Source organism: Coturnix japonica, chromosome 26 (genome assembly GCF_001577835.2).
Source record: "Coturnix japonica isolate 7356 chromosome 26, Coturnix japonica 2.1, whole genome shotgun sequence".
Classification (NCBI taxonomy): Eukaryota; Metazoa; Chordata; class Aves; order Galliformes; family Phasianidae; genus Coturnix; species Coturnix japonica.
This window is the reverse complement of record NC_029541.1, coordinates 3113458-3131936: the sequence shown is the minus strand read 5'-3', so window position 1 is coordinate 3131936 and position 18479 is coordinate 3113458. Positions and strand designations below refer to the sequence as shown.

The 18479-nt window shown below is 47.2% G+C and overlaps 1 protein-coding gene across 1 annotated transcript in view; it reads left to right on the top strand.

Annotated features, from left to right (window-relative positions):
• The window catches only part of PLXNA2 (plexin A2), a 294027-nt gene that overhangs the window by 127017 nt on the left and 148531 nt on the right, over positions 1–18479 (top strand). Inside the window, exon 6 of the mRNA XM_032449324.1 lies at positions 9402–9506. The gene's annotated coding sequence lies outside the window, so the exon portion shown is untranslated. The remainder of the gene's footprint in view (positions 1–9401; positions 9507–18479) is intronic.

Genomic DNA, 18479 nt, shown 5'->3' with positions numbered 1-18479 from the left:
GGTTTCTCAGGCCGTCTTGGCTTTGTACTGTTCTTTAGGTATGGACCATCACCCCTATGGGGAATTCTGTTGTGAAAGACTTGAGTCCCATCTGAGCCCAGTTTTGCAGTGGGGTTTTTTTACCTTTGCACGCTCTTATTTTTTCTTGCAGTAATTGAATGGAGAGCTGCAGCTTCAACAGAAAACTGCTGAGGTTCACAGACTCATCTTTTCTGGCCTCAAAGCGTGCTGGTCTCAGGTGATTAGGCCAAGACACCCATTAGTGTGAGCGAAGCAAATGTATTCGTGAGGGGCCCTGGGGGTCTCCACAGTGTCTTTGAAACCTGGAGGATGACTGGTCCCTGGGGATGCTGCTTGCTTTGTCTGAAGATACAAGTCATATTGCAGGGCTTGAAAAACGTGCCTGGCGGTGACAGACTTCTGGAGATCAATCTGATTAGCTTATCAAAGGGAAGATTAGAAAGCAACCTGATCGTGCTGTTTAAATATGTTCACAGAGAGAGCGCGCGAGGTACAAAGTAATATTTAATCTTGTGGAGGAAGGTATGACAGGAGCTGGGGTCTGCAGGCAGGAGCCACACCGAGCAGGGAAGCCAGATTGAGGAATGAAATGGTTCAAATGCTTAATGAAGGAAAATGCAGGAGTGCATCATCTGTGTGCATCATTGGGCCCTGCAGTCAGAGCTGCCCCTCATGGGCACAGCAGGCAAGGAGCAGTTTTATAGTAGCCCTTGCAAAAGGGGTTGGGGCCAAGTGCCTTTTCTTTCTGCCTTTTGTGTCTTCTGTGTTGTTCAGGCTGCAAATTGAATCCAGCATTATTTGTTTTTGCTGCTGCCAAAAGGGGGGGGGGAAAGAAAAAATCACAGGGTAAACAGTGGGATGTTTGCAACCTTCTTACATTAGGCAGATTGAATAAACTGCCTTGCAGCTGATTGTTTTCCTTCAGATCAGTCAGAGCTGCTGTATTTCTATTTATTTGATTTTATGTACATTTCTGGGGCTCTGGTTTTGTCGGGGTTGTTTTGCATTCCTGGTTTGTGGTAAGGGAGGTGAACAGCTCTGCAACTCAGTGTCCAAACAGAGCTTACAGAGCTCCAACTCTTGGGTTAACCAAAGAGCAGCACTGATGAGCATTGCTTTTAATTACAAATCCCATTGAGCCCAATCTTTTAATCTCCAGACATTGCATTAAACTGCTGTGACTAGGGCTGGTTTGGGCACACGCAGCGTGGGGACGGGCACAGTCCCCATCTCCATATGGCTCAGTACTTCAAGACTCCATCTTGTGCCCACTGACAGCAAAAGCAAGCTCCTGTTAACTTCAGTGCTGCAGGATCCTCAGTGGAGATCCCAAGTTGGATATTTCTTGCCTATGTCAGGCCCCAGGTTTGCTCAGCAGTACAAAAGATGCAAAGCCAACAAGCTGCTCTAACCAAAGCATCCCCACCACTTGCATCTCTTCGCTCTCTTCTCCCCCACTTCATTCAATACCAGGAGCATTCAGGGTACATGAGTGAGAAATGAGGGCAGGCATTGCACACAGCATTACTCCAGGATGCTGATGAATGCTGCCATCATAGTGAGCAGTGCCTGCACAGCAGCCTCCTCCCCAGTTCTGCAGCCACGAAGCACATGGGAGCCGTGTGGCAGAGCTGATCAGAAGGGCCATTTAAAAACTGAGCTCTCTTCTTTTTTGTCATGCTTTGCAAATGCAAACAGGTTGTGGTTCTCTCTTTGGAGGCGAGGGCATGCTAATTGCAAGAGCGCTCATTAATTATACATGTTGCGCCCTGTTTGGTTGCCAAAAAAGTAATATTTTTGGATATTGTTAGCCAGAATATGACTTTAACTTGCTGTCACCATTATCTTGTGAGTGGTAGTGTTTTAATGAACATATGGCACTGCGTTTGCTAATGCCAAACCCCATTCTCTTCAACGAGAGGAGCTGTTTTCCCATTAGGTGCTGTGGATGTTATTCACGTTGAGCTCCACGCTGCTAAATATTTAAAGCTATGGAAGAGAATGGTGGAGTCTGTACCTTCTTTGCATTCTTATGCAAGCTCCTTGTGTCTGTCTGTGGATGCAAAGTGCTGCTATGGACTTGGTTGGAAGGGTGATCATTGCTGAACCCACTGCATGAGTCTGCCCTCAAATTCCATGTCTGTAATGCATGCTTTGCTTATTTCCAACTCCATCCATTGACCTCTGGAATGACTTGGAGCATCACTTTCATCTGAGCCATCTTCAAGGACTGGACAGGTGGTGGTGGGGGTGGTTTCTTTCATAACACATTGTTTTAAAGCTGATCTCATAATTGTATTGATTTGGGGTTGTTGGGTTTTGGTGGATTTTTTTTTAGTTCTCTGCGTCAAAGCACTTCTTTAATCAAAAGTAAATTATGTGGAGGCCGTTAGGGGTCAGCCCGGCTGGCAAAACAAAAACTGCAATACATCATTTATTTGTAAATGTCAGTGAAATCTGCAGATCGATATCCCTCTCCATGCAGATGATATTTGTGATTCACTGTGAACCCAGCACCTCCTGCCCGCAGTGCTGCAGCCCCCCTTGAACAGCACAGGGCTTGCAGAGGGCAGCAGCTTGGCTGTTTTCCCACTTAATTCTGATTTTTCTCATGCATGCTCAAGTTGAACCCCACTGTCAGTTAGGTTGGCTGCTCCTGCTGCCCTGTATCATACAGCTTTGGACCCCCAGGCTGTATGGGCTCCCACTGTGGGTCCAGCTGAAGCTGGCAGCTATGCACACAGGTGAGGTTTTTGCCTCTGAACTCCACCTAGTGGCAAAACACTCGAGGTCTGGTGGTGGTGGGTCTGGGTTTGAGCTGATCTACCCCCATGCCAGGTCATTCAGCTCTTCTGTCAACTGGAAGCTTAACCTTCTGGGCCCTGAGTTGCTCCTGAGAGCATCGTGTTGGCAAGGCAGGCATTGTGCAAAGGGCTGAAGCAGGTATAGCTGTCATGAAGGTGGATGTGCAATACATGTGCTCCTGTGGCCTTGGGTAGTGTTCGCCCCATGGCAGAGCTGGGCTGCCCATCCACACTGTGAGTATCTGCCCATCTCCCAGGGGTTGTATTGGCCTCTGTGGTCACCGTGTGATCCTGGTGCTGTTATAGGAAATGAAGGAGGATATAACAGCCAGATAGGATCTGAGCACGGGTTTTTCTCTTAAATATTCAGAAGAATTTATATGAGGGATGGGATTGAAGTTGAGATGTTGCTGATGTGCTGTGTATAAAAAATAACCATGCTCCATTCTGCTGTGCTGAGGTTATTGCCCAAGGTCTCTGGGCTTATACTGTGGTCATGGGTATACCCAGCCCTGCTGGAAAGCCCCCGGGGAGCTGCTTTGTGTGTCTGCCTACCAGTAATGCACACCTGAAGCAGGTTGCTGTGACTGGAGTGGCCATATAGCAAACTTCTGGGTTCCTTCTGGATGAAGTCATTGTGAATGGATTGCTTGCTGAGTTGCTTTGAGTTTCTGCCTGGCGCTGCAGGTTTGCAGGCTAAGCTCTGTCCTTTCCAGCAGACAGGTTGGCGAAGGTTGCTGAGAAGTCATTACAAAGCAATGCTTTCCTTTGATTTTTGCACTGGGTCTGGGCAAAGAGCTGGGCTGCAAAGCCTTCAGCCAGGTCCTGGAGTGGAGCAGCTCAGGCTGAGCCTTGCTGCTGGCAGGAGGGTGTGGAAACAGGGGGGTGCCTTCCTGCACATTGCAACAGGAGCAAAGGCTTTTTTGCAGCCCAGAGGGAGGGAATCATTGCAGACATCCCCGCTGCCTGGCTGAGAAAGGAGGATGCTGAGTGGGAAGTTACCTGCTTTAAAAGAGTTGACCTCAGCGCTCAAAATGTCATTGAGAAAAAGCAGGTAGGGAAGTTACCAAAGCAAGACCATGGGTTAAAGTTGCCCGCTTCAGTAATTCATCAGGAGCTGCCAGTGAGGCTTTGTGTGACAAAAGGAAGGAGTGTTGTCCAAGGGATGGAATAACAGAGGCTGGGCTGTGTGGTGCATTGGGGATGTGAGCTCTTGTGGGTCCGAGTGGCTGAGCCAAAGGTCCCATGGGTTGGGGATGGGCTGTGCAATCCTATGGCCACATGCATTAATTACAGGGGTTGGAGCTGTCCTATGTCAGCCCATGCTGTTTCATCTTCCCAGTGCACTGCTTGCCCTTGGTGCAAAGGGATAACAGCCTTTGCAGCACGGTGATGCCCAATGCTCTGTGTTGTAGTGATGCTGTGTGGGATGTAGGACACTATAGGGTGGTGATGTGGCATCACCAAAGGCTGAGGGGGGGTTGTCCAGAAAGCAGTTTGCTGTGCTTAATCACAGGATGAGTATTGATAGAATAACCTGTCGGGATGGGTGAGAATCATGTGTGGGTATTTGGCGTGGGGAAAAGAGAAAGAGTGGCTTTGAGTTCTAGTCAGGGCAATATGGATATTCTTAATTAATCTTTCCTATCACTGTAAGTTGAAATCCAGCCGTGAGCTGCAGCTGCAAATCTTGTGGCTCTGATGTAAAAAGTCATGCAGGTTAAGGTAAAAAACAACTTCTCCAAGGCTTTTCCCTGCCTTTCTGAACTAGGAAAAGCAAAAAGAAATGGGGTTAAAAGCCTGAAGCTGTGATTGAGCTCGGGATGAAGCATCAAAAGCTCCTATGAAGTTATCATTTAAAAATTATATATAAAGATTTGAGAACAGCTTGGCCTGGAACAGCGTTTCAGGCATGGCTAGCTGTTAAAAATAAGCTAATTCAGAAGAGGCGCATTTAAATAAAAATAATGCTTAGACATAATGGCAGAGATAATAGTTTTGAATGGGGAATTCTAATGACTTTGAGGGCATTTTACAGGGCAATTAATACACATGAAAATGCTGCTCTATTCAGCTGATGGAAAGAAAGGGAAATAAAATAAAACAGGCGGGGAGAGAAAGGGAGACGGTGGTGACTGGCGAAAATAGGGTTTGATTTTTTCCTTTTCAATAGGATCACTGCTTACAAACATAATAAGAGGAAAAATAAGCATGTCAGGTTCTATAATGCGGCTTGTAAAATCCGGAATGATTAGTTTGTAAAGAGGGGCAATTAGGCTCCTTTTGCATATGCATGTGACTTCTGGATGGAGCGGGGCTTTCTCTGCTTCCACCCCCCCCCTCCTCTTTATCAAGCACCTAAAAATAACAGAGCCCCGTTGCTCCATCAGCAGAGCAGTGGTAGCTGGGATCTCCCTTTAGCATCTGCTTTTTGTTGGCAGGTGGCCCTGCTGCGGGTGGGGGCAGTGGGTGGCAATGGGACCAACCCCCGTCCTCTCCATGTCAGCAAGCAGCCCCTCCTGGTCCTGAGCTGCTCTCTTCAAACATATAAATAAATATTACATATGCTAACAGATGGTTCATTAGCCAGTTGTTATGGCAATCAGCATTTCAGCCAATTAAAATCCCTTTCTCGTGGCTTTAAAAGTGTCAGCGATGGGAATGGTGAAATGGCCGATGAACAAACCATGGCACGGGGCTAAAGACAAAAGGGGTTTTCTGCACTGGGCTGGTGGGTGAAGGATGAGAGTGTGAGTTCAGGCTCTGCAGGTAGTGATGGAGTTGGTAGCTCTGAATGCCAGAGGGGATGAGAACCCAGAGCTGCTCATCTGGGTGAGGTGGGTATGCAGTGATGTGCATGGATCCATACAGGTTAAGCAGGAGATAAACCTCTGTTCACAGCAGCAGGACAGAGCTGTTGTCCCTCTCTGTGCTGCTTTCAGGTGGCACCAGCAAAGAGTAGGATTGGGATTTGATGAGTCATGGGCTGCCTGGGGCTGGTTCTCCTCTTTCACTTATTGTGACCATTTAGAGGAGTGAAAAATAGCTCCTGCAGACAATCAGAGCAGATTATTTTAATGAGAGCTCAAAAATGAGAAACCAATGGCTCAAATTGAGCCTTTAAATGTTTCTACACACGTCTGCGTGGAGCTGAGCAATGCTTAAATCAGCAGGTCTGCAGCACGAGGCGGCTGCTGTCAGGGCTTGAGTTTCCAGCCCTCTTCCAGCAGCTAAACTGAACATCCCGAGTGAAGCTGCGTGCTCTCAGCAGCTCCATTTTCTGCCTGTAATTGTCTTTTATCTGCTGGAGTCGTCAGTGCCCGGCTTGCATCTGCTCCTGATTCCCTCAGTGTACACATCAGAGAGGGAAACAATCATTTTTCCCATATGTGCTTGAACAGGCAATAGGTAGAACACAGCTAATAACCTTTCAAAGCTCCTTTGCTTCTCTCTAGATTGTGCCCACTTTTCCGATGGGTGTTATGTGCCTATTAGTCCTCCTTTTTTCTTTCCTTTTCTTCCTTCTGTGCTGGTGATCCTTTGTGTGCTTGCGGTTGAGCTGGACCAAGAGTGGGTCAGAGCTGCAGGAGAGGCTGTTGTGTTTGCAGGTTGTTTCCTTCAATAGGGAAAGAGGCTCCAGTTTTCCCCTATTTTCTCTCTTTTCTGACAGTTAAGTTACACAGCAAGCAATGCAGATGTGTCCTACACTGCTTTTTCTTCCAGCACAGCCACATAGAACCATAGGATATCCCAAATTGGAAGAGGCCTATCAGGATCATAGAGTCCAACTCCTGGTTCTGTGCCTATTAGAGGTTCCCTCTGGTTTCTACCCTTACGGCTCCAAAAATTCAGAGTAACAACCCTGTCTCTCATTCCTTCTGGTTTATAAGGTGGATTCCTGAGTTGGGATGCTTGGCTCATTTCAGACCTTCAGTCTGGAAATGGAAGGATTGCTCTGACATAGCACTTTGTCTTTGCTATGTTATCCAGAGTGCTCTGTGCCACCCATACATATATTTTTCCCCTCACTTTTATTTCAAGCATCCCTCACAGTTTGTGATGACAGTTCCAAAAGCTTCAGAGCTTCTTCTAGATGGGCAGGAAAATACCACGGGTACTTGTTTAAACATCAGAAAGGTATTAGCTCAATTTCTCACTTCAGTGCTACCAGGAGTGTTTAGGCCCATTGGGCATGAATTTAATTTTCTACAGGCTGCAGAGAGGAGGAAAAAATCTGCCTCCTGATCTTAGCATTAGCTCCTTCTCATCCCCTTCCCAAAGCTCCAGGCTCTGAGTGATGCTGAGGTTGGAGCTGATGCCCTGTGCTGTGTTGGAGGAAAACCTGGAGGCATCAGTGCTGGCAAAGGTATCTCAGTGGGGTTAGCAGAGCAGAACAGCCAAGCAGTGCCATGCAGGGAATGGCAGACAAAACCCTGTCTGAGTACTTAAGTCAGGAGTAAAACCAGGCTTTCAGTTTTTTAATGGTGTTAAGGAGGTGTTAATAGCCATGAAAGCAGGCAGAGTGTTTTAAAGGCAGTTTGTTGTCCTGGTTGGGCTCTTGGTGCAGGAATGGAGTGAGGCTCTGTGGGTGTCAGGACATCACCCAGCTTTTTCCAAGGGTATGGGAATGTCAATAGTCCTTGTCACACATAGGGGAAAAATTGCCTTTTAATGGTCAATAGTAATAACCAGTCTGTTTAAACTTTCATGACTGAGGTATATACAATCTATGGCCTATGAATTATGCACATCCCTCTGGAGGCAGGGAGGTGCCTGTGGTCCCCAACCCATTTCTTCCTTCCCAGCTCCACCCCATGGTGGGGATGTGCCCACCCTGATGCCAGCAGGACCTCTGCTGGGACCCAATGCAGGCAGTAAGTGTCATAAAAACATCCATTTCATTGCATTTTGTGTACACAGTTCAACAATATCTCCATCACCTCCTTTCTGCTTCTTTGTCGCCTGCAGAGTGCGGCCATAAAAGGGCCGTATATTTTGGAGAGCATTTCCAGCTGTGACTGTGGATGCCCAAACATCTCTTAACAGAAATGCGCTCTGGGGTGACTTAAAGCCCAGATTTAGAAGCTGTGCTGAGGTTCAGATAAGCCTCAAGAGAGCATCTAGAAATTACAGATTCCTTTCTGTCCCCTTGCCCAGGCTTTGGGTCCTTTGAAGTGTGCCCAGGGCTGCTGGGCAAGAGATCAGCTGGGCTGAGATCAGAGCCACAAGGAGGAGTTCTGAGTGATGAACAGAGCAGTGCATGTTCATAGAAATAGTGGGGGGAAAAAAAAGCCAACACTTGTGAAGAAGCTTGTATAGGGTTTCACAGGTGTGCTTTGCAACGCTTTGTGTTGTAGGAGAACCTGATTGAGGTGTGGGTGGAAGAGGGTCTTGATGGGAGTCAATGATTTTAAAGGAAAGCTGGAAGGAAAAACTCTATGGCTGCACCAGGTTCAAACCTTCCCCTTTCCTCCCCACCTCTGCTGTCTCAGCTGCTCCCCCATGCAGGAAGCTGGGAGGGCAGAAAGCCCTTATGGGGCCGTAACTTTTGTCTGTTAAAAGTAGGGCGCTTTCAACGTGGATCCACGTTGTTCATAAAGTGAGCTCCCAAACTATCATTTCATCTCTCTGCCAAATCATAATCCTCTTCCAGCTCCCTGGGGTTCTGCCGGAGGTATTTGACTTTCTTTTTTTCCCCTCTGTCCCTTTCTTTTAAAACCCATTTCATTATCAAATGGCGTTAAGGGAACTGATCTGTAATGAGGAAGCTGGCAGAAGTCCCGGAGCGATCAGAAAGGGCTGAGATTCACTGAGGTTAAGCTACTGCTCAAAAAAAAAAAAAAACATTAAAAAATGGAAGTAATTAAAATTAATTAAAAATCATTAAACAAACCTTCGTTCTCACCACGTCTCGTGCTGCTGAGGGGAGGGCAGGGTCTGCTTCTGCTGGGGGCTGTGATGTAATGGTTCCATACTGGTCACTATGGTCACTATGACTGCTTGTAGGGTTGGTCAGAGTGATGGTTGTGTGGTCACAAAGCTCTTCTCTGTCCTTTCTGATGCTGCCCAGCTTCCCTCATTGACAGCAGGGCAGTGGTTTGCTCTGTCTGAACCCAACTCTGTAGCTGCAAAAGGGGCTATTTGTCCTTTCCTCTGAATGTTATGAGCATCTTTGGTCCTGAATGTTGAAGTCTTGCTCTCACTTGGGATCTCTGGGCACTCAAGCACTTCTGGCACTGATATTTCTCATACTAAGCCATGCTGCTCGTTCAGAGATGCTCTTTGTATTTGCCTGAGTAATTCTGTCTCATACTGCTGGCTCGTGAGGGTGCGTGTTGCTCCTCGTGCTGTCACACTGCTTGACAACTTGTGCACCACAAGTGACCCAAAGTTTAAGCTGTCATTGTTGCTATTGTGTTCTAGATTCCCTTATTCCTCCACTGCTGCTTCCCATGTCCTGCCTATACATGGAGCCAGGCGGGCGATTGGGGCCCAATTGAACTGCAGTGGTGGTTCCAGCTGGGGAGAGACCATCACCCAGTTTCCATAGTGACCAAATTACCTCTTTCATTCCAGGTCAGGAGGTTAAAATCATTGATGAGGACTCTCCGGCGGGTGGTTGTGCATCTCATCTCTCCTCATTGTCTGCTCCCAGCCCTACTGAGGACAACGAGAATTAAGGTACCGCACCCCAAGGGTGGCTAATTGCAAAGATAGTTGGGTGCTGTCAGTGTCAGGCAACAACTGGTCCTTGTTGTGAATGTGCTTCTGGTTTTGTTGCTTCCTTAGAAGACAAGTAGCTGTGAAGGGCTTTGGGGTTTTTTTCCTGCCCAAGTGTGGTTTAATAAAGGAGGAACTGAGGGTAGATGGATGTGTTTTTGCAGTTAAACTCTATCGATGCCTCCTCACAGGTAGGGAAAATGAAACAAGAAAACAAATAACGCTTTGATAGATTCACGCTATCTGCATTTAAAAGTACCACTACAGAAAGCACAATAACATTTCATAACTCTCTCACTGCATAAAGCCACACTGGGCAATGCTGCCGTAAATTATTGCATCCTGCTGCTATGTTTCAGACTCCTTATTTTTCTGGACTTGGTATCTCTGGGCTTTCCCATATCGCAGCAGTCTGGGATTCAGTGCATGCAGCAAGGCAGGCTAAAGCCCATATTCAGCTCTCAAAATATTAGTTCAGTCCTCAAAGCAATATTTGATTTATGGGATGCTAAAAGAATATAAATAATTTCTTCTTGTTTTCACTGGATTAGTTGCCAGATGCAAAGCTAGAAATAAGGGATAAAAGGTCTGTGCTTGCTGTCGGGCATAGAAATGCTTTAATGATTTATTAATGCCAAACATCTTTATTTTTCATACGGTCCATACTTCTATACGTGTCTCTTTATTTTGGTGCACAGCCAAAGGTCAATCTTTGTGAAACAGGCAGGGGGGTGTTTAAAGGTGCTCAAGGAACCTCAAAGCACTCTTCAGATGTGCAGCCCATAGGTGCTCCTCTCCTGCCTGCAAAGTTGGCTGTGGAGTTTTGAGGCTGATCCAATGCAATGTTGGTGCAGAAGGAGCTATAGTGCAGTGCTGGATATTCAGGGAAGAAGGCACATATTCACATTGAACTTAGTGCCATGTGTGACCTCTGTGCAATGGAAGTTATGCTCAAAAGGGAAAGAACATCCCAACCCAATCTCTCCTGTGTCTCGACTGCCTAAGCTCCAGAAGTGGGTATTAAATCGCAGCTAAGACACTGAAATGCTCTTAGTTCAGCTCGGAAAAGCTTCTTTGCTCATAGTCAGGGATTTATATCCCCTGGTTCTGTAGTGGTGGAACAGTCTGTTGTGGGGCAGAGGGGGCTGCCTCTGCCTGCAGGCACAAAGCTGCTGTGGTCTCAGCAATTGGTGCTTCCTATGGGGGTCTGGTGCCTGCCCTGAGCGTGGCACATCACTATGGGCAGCATTCCTTCTTTGGGATGTAATTCAGTTAAAGTTCCCCAGGTCAGGAAATAGGCAGAAAACATGATTAGCTTACGGTGAGCTTAGCATGTAAGTGCATGTACAATAGGAGCTTGTGTCCAGCTGCGTTCCTGGCTTTAGGACTCAGCCTTTGGACTTGGTGCTGCAACTGGAGATGAGGATCTCTCACTCATAAACAGATCCCAAAGTTCTTGTCCTTTATTGAGTGCAGCAAAGGAAACTGAGGGAGGGAGGAGCTCTAGAAGCAGGCAGAGCTGCCATCTGTCTGTAGTTGAGATGCACATCCAAGGAAAGAGATGCTTTTTAGGACTGTGTTTGCAAAACATTCAGTGTGTGGAAGAATTCTGATGCAGAACAGCTCTGTCTGACAGCACAGCTAAAAACCTACTGAGGTGGGAGTGCCTGTGTATGCTGCTAGGGGGGGCTGTATTCAGATGGGGAAGTCGTTCTTTGTCAAGGCAAAACTCTTCCTTGAAGGCAGGAGATTTGGGGTAATGTTATAGACTTTGTTTTCTAGACTAAGAAAAGTCTTTGCCTATATAGTGTGAGATTGTTTAATGGGGTTTGTCAGCTAAATAATTCCATATTATCAAGCCAAATGCTGATTTCTAAGGGAAAAAAAATATACACAGCAGCTTAGTCTCAGATACAGTGACCCACAAAATTGCTTATGAATGTGCTATTAGTTTGAGCTAAAAGTTAATAGAGAAGCTGACTGGCCTTGGGGGACTCATAATAGGATATGAAGCCCTTCTGCTTTAGGGCAGTGTTTCAAAATTGGTCTGAATCTGCAGCGGGTTGGAAGGGGCTCCTCGTGGTGGTTATTTGTTGGTCTGAGTGAGATAATGGATAGATGAGCTGCAGCCTCATTCTGAGTGAAGCCTGGATCCGGAATTATCACGTTGATTATGGAAATGCTCAGAGGCCATGGAGGGTGTCTGGGTGTGTAATTCCTGGGTGCTGTACAAGCCTGTAGCCTGGAGCATACACAAATCAGATAGACAGAAGTGTGATGCTGTGTTACAACCAAACCTGGACATGGGATCTCACCTCCCCTCCCAGTCTGTATTTCTGCCATATTTATCTTTATCATTTATCCCTTTTGGTTGGAGCTGTGTAGCTGCCCTCATTTCCAGCCCTCTCCAGGACCTCAGCATAGACACGTTTTGTGCATGAATGTCTCCATAAGAATATCCCCCCATTCCCCTCTTCCAAAAGGAGCACTGCGCTTTGCTGAGGAGGATTTATGGGCGGTGCATCCAATGGGGGTCAGGAGTTAATTTCCTGCATGTACATTTCAAATTGTCCTGCAGATTCACACATTGACTTTTTAACGGGAGAATAAAAACCCTTCAAGGAGAGGCAGAGCTCGGTGGGTTTGGTGTATGCGCTGTGCTCCTCCTTCCTGCAGTAATTTATCAATAATTCCATTGCTCAGAGGGTTTTGGAGTATTGGCTGTGGAGCTTTAGCACAAGCAGAGAGGGGAAAAAAAAGAAGGATTAGATTAGAGGATTAGACATTAGACATTTATATGAATATGAATAGTCTTTGCAGCTACATCAGCTAGGAGAAAATTACATGGAGCTGATAATCTTCATGCTTCAGGGCGTAAGCTGATGGTGAGAGCCAGCCACGTTGTTTGTTGGGAGCCATTTATTTGAGGAATTCAGCCCTTTTCTGTTTGCAGGTGGATCGTGATTTTTATTAAGACACTCTTTATATAGGTCTGTCTGGCAGCGCTTGCATGGCCAGGGCTGAGATGGGAATGGTTTAACACATTGAGCAGTCATTCATTGGAAACACACAGTCCATTGGATGGACCTGTGAGCAACCTGGGCCAGAGCGAGCCAACCCTGCTTACAGCAGAGGCTTGGAACTGGATGAACTTAAATATCCCCTCCAACCCAAAGCATTCCATGCTTTCCAAGCTAGGATTGAGTCTTCAGGGCTGGAGGTGAGAAGACAACCATCCCATGGGTAGCAGCAATCTGTACCCGTTAAGCATCGTTCCTATGCATATATGAGGATATTCTTCTCTTGGTACCTTTCTGACCTGCTGACACAGGAAGGATGGGAGCAAAGAAGGGAGAGATCGATACATATTAAAAGCAAATTAAAAGATGTGCAGAGGGCCAAAGCGTGCTGCTGAAAATGCATTAGCTGCTGATTTATAGTTTTGTGATGCAGGTTTGTTTGCTGTGTGATAGAAGAGATCACAGCATCCATCTCCTTCCATGGCCTGTTTGGAGAGGCTTGCAGGATCACGGGAAAGCTTTAATTTAGATTGAGTTGAGTAAATCCTCATGTGTAATTAGACAGTATTTCTTGTGTTGCCCAGCAGTGTCTAGCAAAGCAGGGAAGGTGGCTGCCTGCACCCACCAACCTATGGACACTTTGGGTAGCAAAGAAGAAGCTGAGAGTGGGAAGTGGCTTTGGATGACTTTGCAAACAGCCACGTTCTGCACATCACATTGGTGAAGGCAGCAACCAGGTGCCCAAAGAGAGTGGGTGCCTCCAGCATGAGGCACAAAGTGATGCCCATGGGAGGCTCAGCCCTCACTGTGCTGCATAGCAGTGAGCAGGATGGACGCTGCTCTGCATGTGATTGCTTCAGAAATTGCTGGTAAATTGTTTGGGCAGCGCTCTGCGATCGTAAGCTGGAGCCTCAGCAAAGGCCAAGAGGTGAACGGAGCTGTACATGAATTATTGAGGAGGAAATAAGAGCCAAAACAAACAAAAGAAACCTTCTGCACCTTCATAAATCCTCGGTTGTGCTCACAGGGACAGCACTGGTGCCAGTCGTGTCTTCCAGCAGCAAAAGAAATGCTCAGCATTGGGAGAGGTCCAAAGGGCAGCCACAGAATGTCATACGTGCAGAGGAGATGCTTTGGAAAGCATTGCTACACCAGACCCATACACTGGGGCAGAGGGATTGGTAAGGATTAAGGAAAAATGCATTGTGAAATGATATCCATGAATTCTTAAAAAGCAAATATTAGCGGACACCTGCCCAAATAATCTATCAGCAAGTGTTAAGCAAGAGAAGAATGTTGTTCTTTAATGTAACTCGTAATGATATCACAGCGCTCTCTGCCACCGGGTACCCCAGATGCTCACAGCATAAATGGGTTTGGAGAGGGATAAGGTAAATTCACTGTGTCGTCAGTGAGTGCTCAGCTCTCATTGCAGGTGGAATCTTCAGATGGGAGATAAATGGGTGGGATGGGAAGGAAAGCAGCGTAGGGTTCTGCCTGTACGTGGAGATCTTAACACTTGTAGGCTCGGAAATGCTGCGGTGCTGCGAGCGCAATGGTTAACAAGAAGAAAAATGGGGTTTCTGCTGCTCCACAACCTGCTGCCGTCACATAAATTGAGACCGACAGAATTACCATTGATACAAATTAAAAACAAATAAAAAGGGTACACAGAACTGATTCCCGGAGTTCAAACTCCATTACCAACTGATTTACTGTGCAGTGACCTGTGATTGTTTGCGCTGAGAAAGTGCCGTGCTCGGATCCTATCGGCCTCGTGGCTACGTCTCACACCAGTCAATAAGCTATTTAATTTAATGGGAAGCCGTATTGACGGGCCTGGAATGCAGCTCAAAAAAAGAGGAGGGAAAAAAAAAAAAGAGATACAGCTGCAAAGAGCAGATAAAGTCTTCAACTCAGGGGTTCACTCTTTGGGTGTTTTCCCTTTTGTTATCTCATTAATTAAAGTCCTGAGGAGTCTCAGTTGGATTTGGGAGTGTCAAAGCTTGGCAGGAAGGTGCTGGAGGTGCAATTACTTGGGGGTGGGAGGGAATATGGGGTGCAGTGCCCTGCCCTTTCCTAATAAACAAATGCACTGAGAAACAAAGTTGTTTGGAAGGAGAATCTGTTGGAGGAGAGGAGGGTGCCAAACCACTTCAGCAAACACCGTTTTACTGCTATGGGTTCCATAGGGATCTGGTGTAGGGATGGTGCTGGTTCTTATTGTGGGTCTCTGAGTAGTGGGTTTAGAGTTTTTTATGTGTTTTTAGCAGGGTGCTGGACATGTGGCTTATGGGGATGGCTGTGAGAACAAGTGAATTTGGGACATGGAGTGACCCCTCTCACCTGCCCTGCCAATGGTTAATGTGGCATTAGTGGTGTCCAGTAACGGTGAATGGCCGTTATTACCCTTGTTATTCTAAACGCTCATTTAGATATTTAGCTTTGCTTTTCCTGATCTGATGCGTGGCTGCTTCTTCTGACAGCTCCTGTCATTTCTATCTGTGAATATGGACATGCACATCTGCATATAAATCAGTCCCAGGGACCACGGTGCTTTCCTTCTCTGTCTGGGTTTGGAAGCGGTCCTGGGGCACAGCAGGGATGGGAGCATGGAGCATCCCCTGCTGAGCACTGCAGTCCTTAGGGCACAAGCTAACGACCTGGTGGCTCCCTGCTGCAATTTCTATGGCAACACTCCGAGCCTCCAAGATGAAAGTTGCATTTGCAATGTCACTCACATCTCAAAAAAGCAAAAATGAAGGAGGTGGGGGGGGGGGGGAAAAAGTGCATGCGTGCATGGGCACACACACAAAGTGTTTGGTGGAGATTTCTAATTAGGTGGCACAGCAGGGTCGGTCTGATGCTGCTTTTGAAAGGGAGAAGTTGGCCAAGAAATGAGAGCAGTGAAATGCAACGATGTGGGAGAGAGGATGTGGTGGGAGAAGGGCTGCAGAGCTCTGCTCCTCCCTCCAGATCTTGCTCCAATGCCTCCTGGCACCGTGGTGGTCACTGCAAGGAGCCAACAAACAGCTGGATGTCAGAAAATAAGTAAAAGAGGAGGGGAGCCTGAAAAGAAATGTGAATGTGCGGCAGGGCTGGACTTCTGGTTCTGAATTGCCCTTCCATAGAGCAGCCTGTGTTGGGTTCTGAGTGCGACTGAGCACAGCGGCACGGCTCAGCTTCCACCTTCATTAAAGTTCAGTGCCTCCTTGGCAGTGAATTCCCAGCTGACAAAGTGAGATGTCGATGCATAAACTTCAGTTGATTGCTTCAAGTTTTCCGTACTTAGTAGCCTGTAAAGAAAACACACATTTAAGGAAATTAGAGCTGCAAGACAAATGGGGTGGAACCATCAGGAGAAGCAGAAGCTGGAGATAATCCATGTTCTGTAATATTGCAGTGGCTTTGCAGGGTATGGAGGGAGCAACAGGATGTGTGGGTTTTTTTATGCAGAGGACTTGGAGATGTCTCACAGCTCTCCTCTACAATGGTTGGGGTGGGGGGCTCTGATTGCACACACTGGGTAAACCCAAAGGGGCATCTCCATTGGGTTTAATCCAGTGCATGCAGATGGGCTGACCCAAATGAATCCCAGTCCCTGGGTCTGCTGCTTGTTAATGCTGGGGCTCTCCTGCACCTTGCAGCCTCTGGGGCTGAGTGCTTGCATTGGGAGAGGTTGGGTGTTACTGCAGGCTGGGCTGGCTGCTCCATGCTTGTTGCTGCAGAAATCCCTTCCTTCTCCTTTTCCAGTGCATTGGGTTCTGTAGCAAGACCATGGGATGGCGTAAACTGTACTTTCCTGAGCCCAGTGCCTCTTGTTAGGCATGGCAGCTAAGATATTCTCTATGGGGAAGCAGTATTTTAAGTGGGAGGGTCAGGTTGGGAATACAGACTTTTTGCTGTCTGCTGAGCTGTGTGTGCTCTCCAGGAATCTTTTTCCACCTGTTCCAAGAACAGGAACGCGAATAAAGCAGATGGTGTGAGGGAGCAGACACGCTGCACCTTGCAGGTTTGGCTTAATCTCATTTTCTTTAGCCACAGTGATCTGCTTTTCCAGGTTTGGTGGACCCATGAGGGAGGTTTTATGCTCTCCTTTCAGGTGCACGGCACTTTGTGGCCTAATCATGGAAAATTTGATTTCTGAGCATATTTTCCAGGCTGCTTTCCCCATTCTCTGCTCTTAAATGAGGCTCTTTGCACAGCATCACTTGTAGGAAGGTAAATCCACCTTTCCACATGTACTCCCTTGGGTGTCATTGAATCCAACACATACAGGCTGCTCGTGTCTGAGCCCAGCAGCTCCCAATGCAGTGGGCTGCTCCATCCCAGGCTGCTCCTTATCCCCACTGTATGCATTTCCCATTGCTCTCCTGGAAAAAAAACAACTCGAACACATTCTAAATATCCCCTGAAATCACTTTGCATATGTTGAAAAACAGACTGAACACAGAGCATAGATCTAGAACGTAATTACCATGGCACGGGAGACAGCCTTGTGTGTTCCAATTTGCCATTAAGTTACATTATGCTGTGACAATTATTCTACTTTAATGAAGGGAGAAATTTGTTTAAGATATGTTAAAAACGAGCCTATTCTGACACTAGCTGCAGTTTCACGATATGTTAGAAACATATTGGAGGGTAATCACAAGTGTGGCTGAATGTATTTCAATACAGGCGTGCATCCGAGCAAGCTTCATCTTTTCCTTCCTTCCTTCACCAATGATTCAGACCTTTTGGGCTTGTTGACTTTTCTGAACTCTTAGAATTGAAGCAACACGTAGAGAAACCTGTTCTTAGCCTTGCAAAGCAGCAGCTGGTAAAGCTTAAGGTTCTGCATAGAGATACACTATGGCCTAGCAAAGATAACCCTCCTTTGCAGGGTACCCAGAGAGGTGAGTGGCTGTATTCCTGTATTGGGAAACAAGAAGTGGAGAACTGCAATGCTTTGCCATAGGAGCAGTGAATCCATGTCAGATCCAGCTGAAACCTCAGCCTTCCACTCCTATGCTGTGGCTTCAGGATTGCACTCCCACATCCAGCACTGCCGAGGGCATAATTTAATTTGGCTTTTCCCTTGAGAACCTTCTGCAGCCGCAGATGTGCGGGAGAGATTTGTCCCTTAAATAATCAGATTAAACAAGTCTCATGCTTCATGGTCGCCTGAGCGCTGCATGGGACGGGAAGGATTTATTCTCCCCCTGGCAGAGAGCTGCTCGAGTTGCCAAGCCCAGGAGTGGGGCGTCTGGAGGGGTGGCTGCTTCATTCAGGCATGATGTGTCTGGCACTGACAGCGAGATAACACTCTCCATCTGAAGGGGAGGTGCCCATTGCTGTCTGGTTTGCTTCGGTTATCAGAAAGAAACCTCGCAGTGTTCTCAGGTTAGGTTGAGCAGAGTTGGGATAAGTGATTGTTTTTCCTCCTTTTCTGCCAGCAGCTGATGCAAAGTGCTGTGTGTGTGTGTATTGATGAAGCCCATGGGGTGTGCTTCTATCTTCTTCCTCCTGTTATTTCTGCAGTGATCTCAGTGCCCGCTGGCACCCATATCCTCCCAGCTCCCTGCTGTGATTTGAGCTCCCCTGAGCTGACAGAACCCTTTAGCACTCACCTGGCTTTGGAGCACCGAGCATCTCCTGATGGTGCCCAAGAGAAAATCCACGTGCTGAGCTCATTACCTGCCTAAGCTACATGCAAAAGTGGGGACCTCATGCAAGACACCTGGCCTTGGGTTGTGTTGAGATGGCTGGCTGCCCTGAACCTGATATCGTGGCTCTTGGGAGAGCTGCAGGAGCTGCAGCTAACTCGTTCCCATAGCCTTTGTATTAAGGGCTCATCAGCACAGCTGATGGTGAAACACTGGAAAGCACAGAGTGCCCAGGGGCCGCTGCCAGTGAAATATCTTCTCTCCCA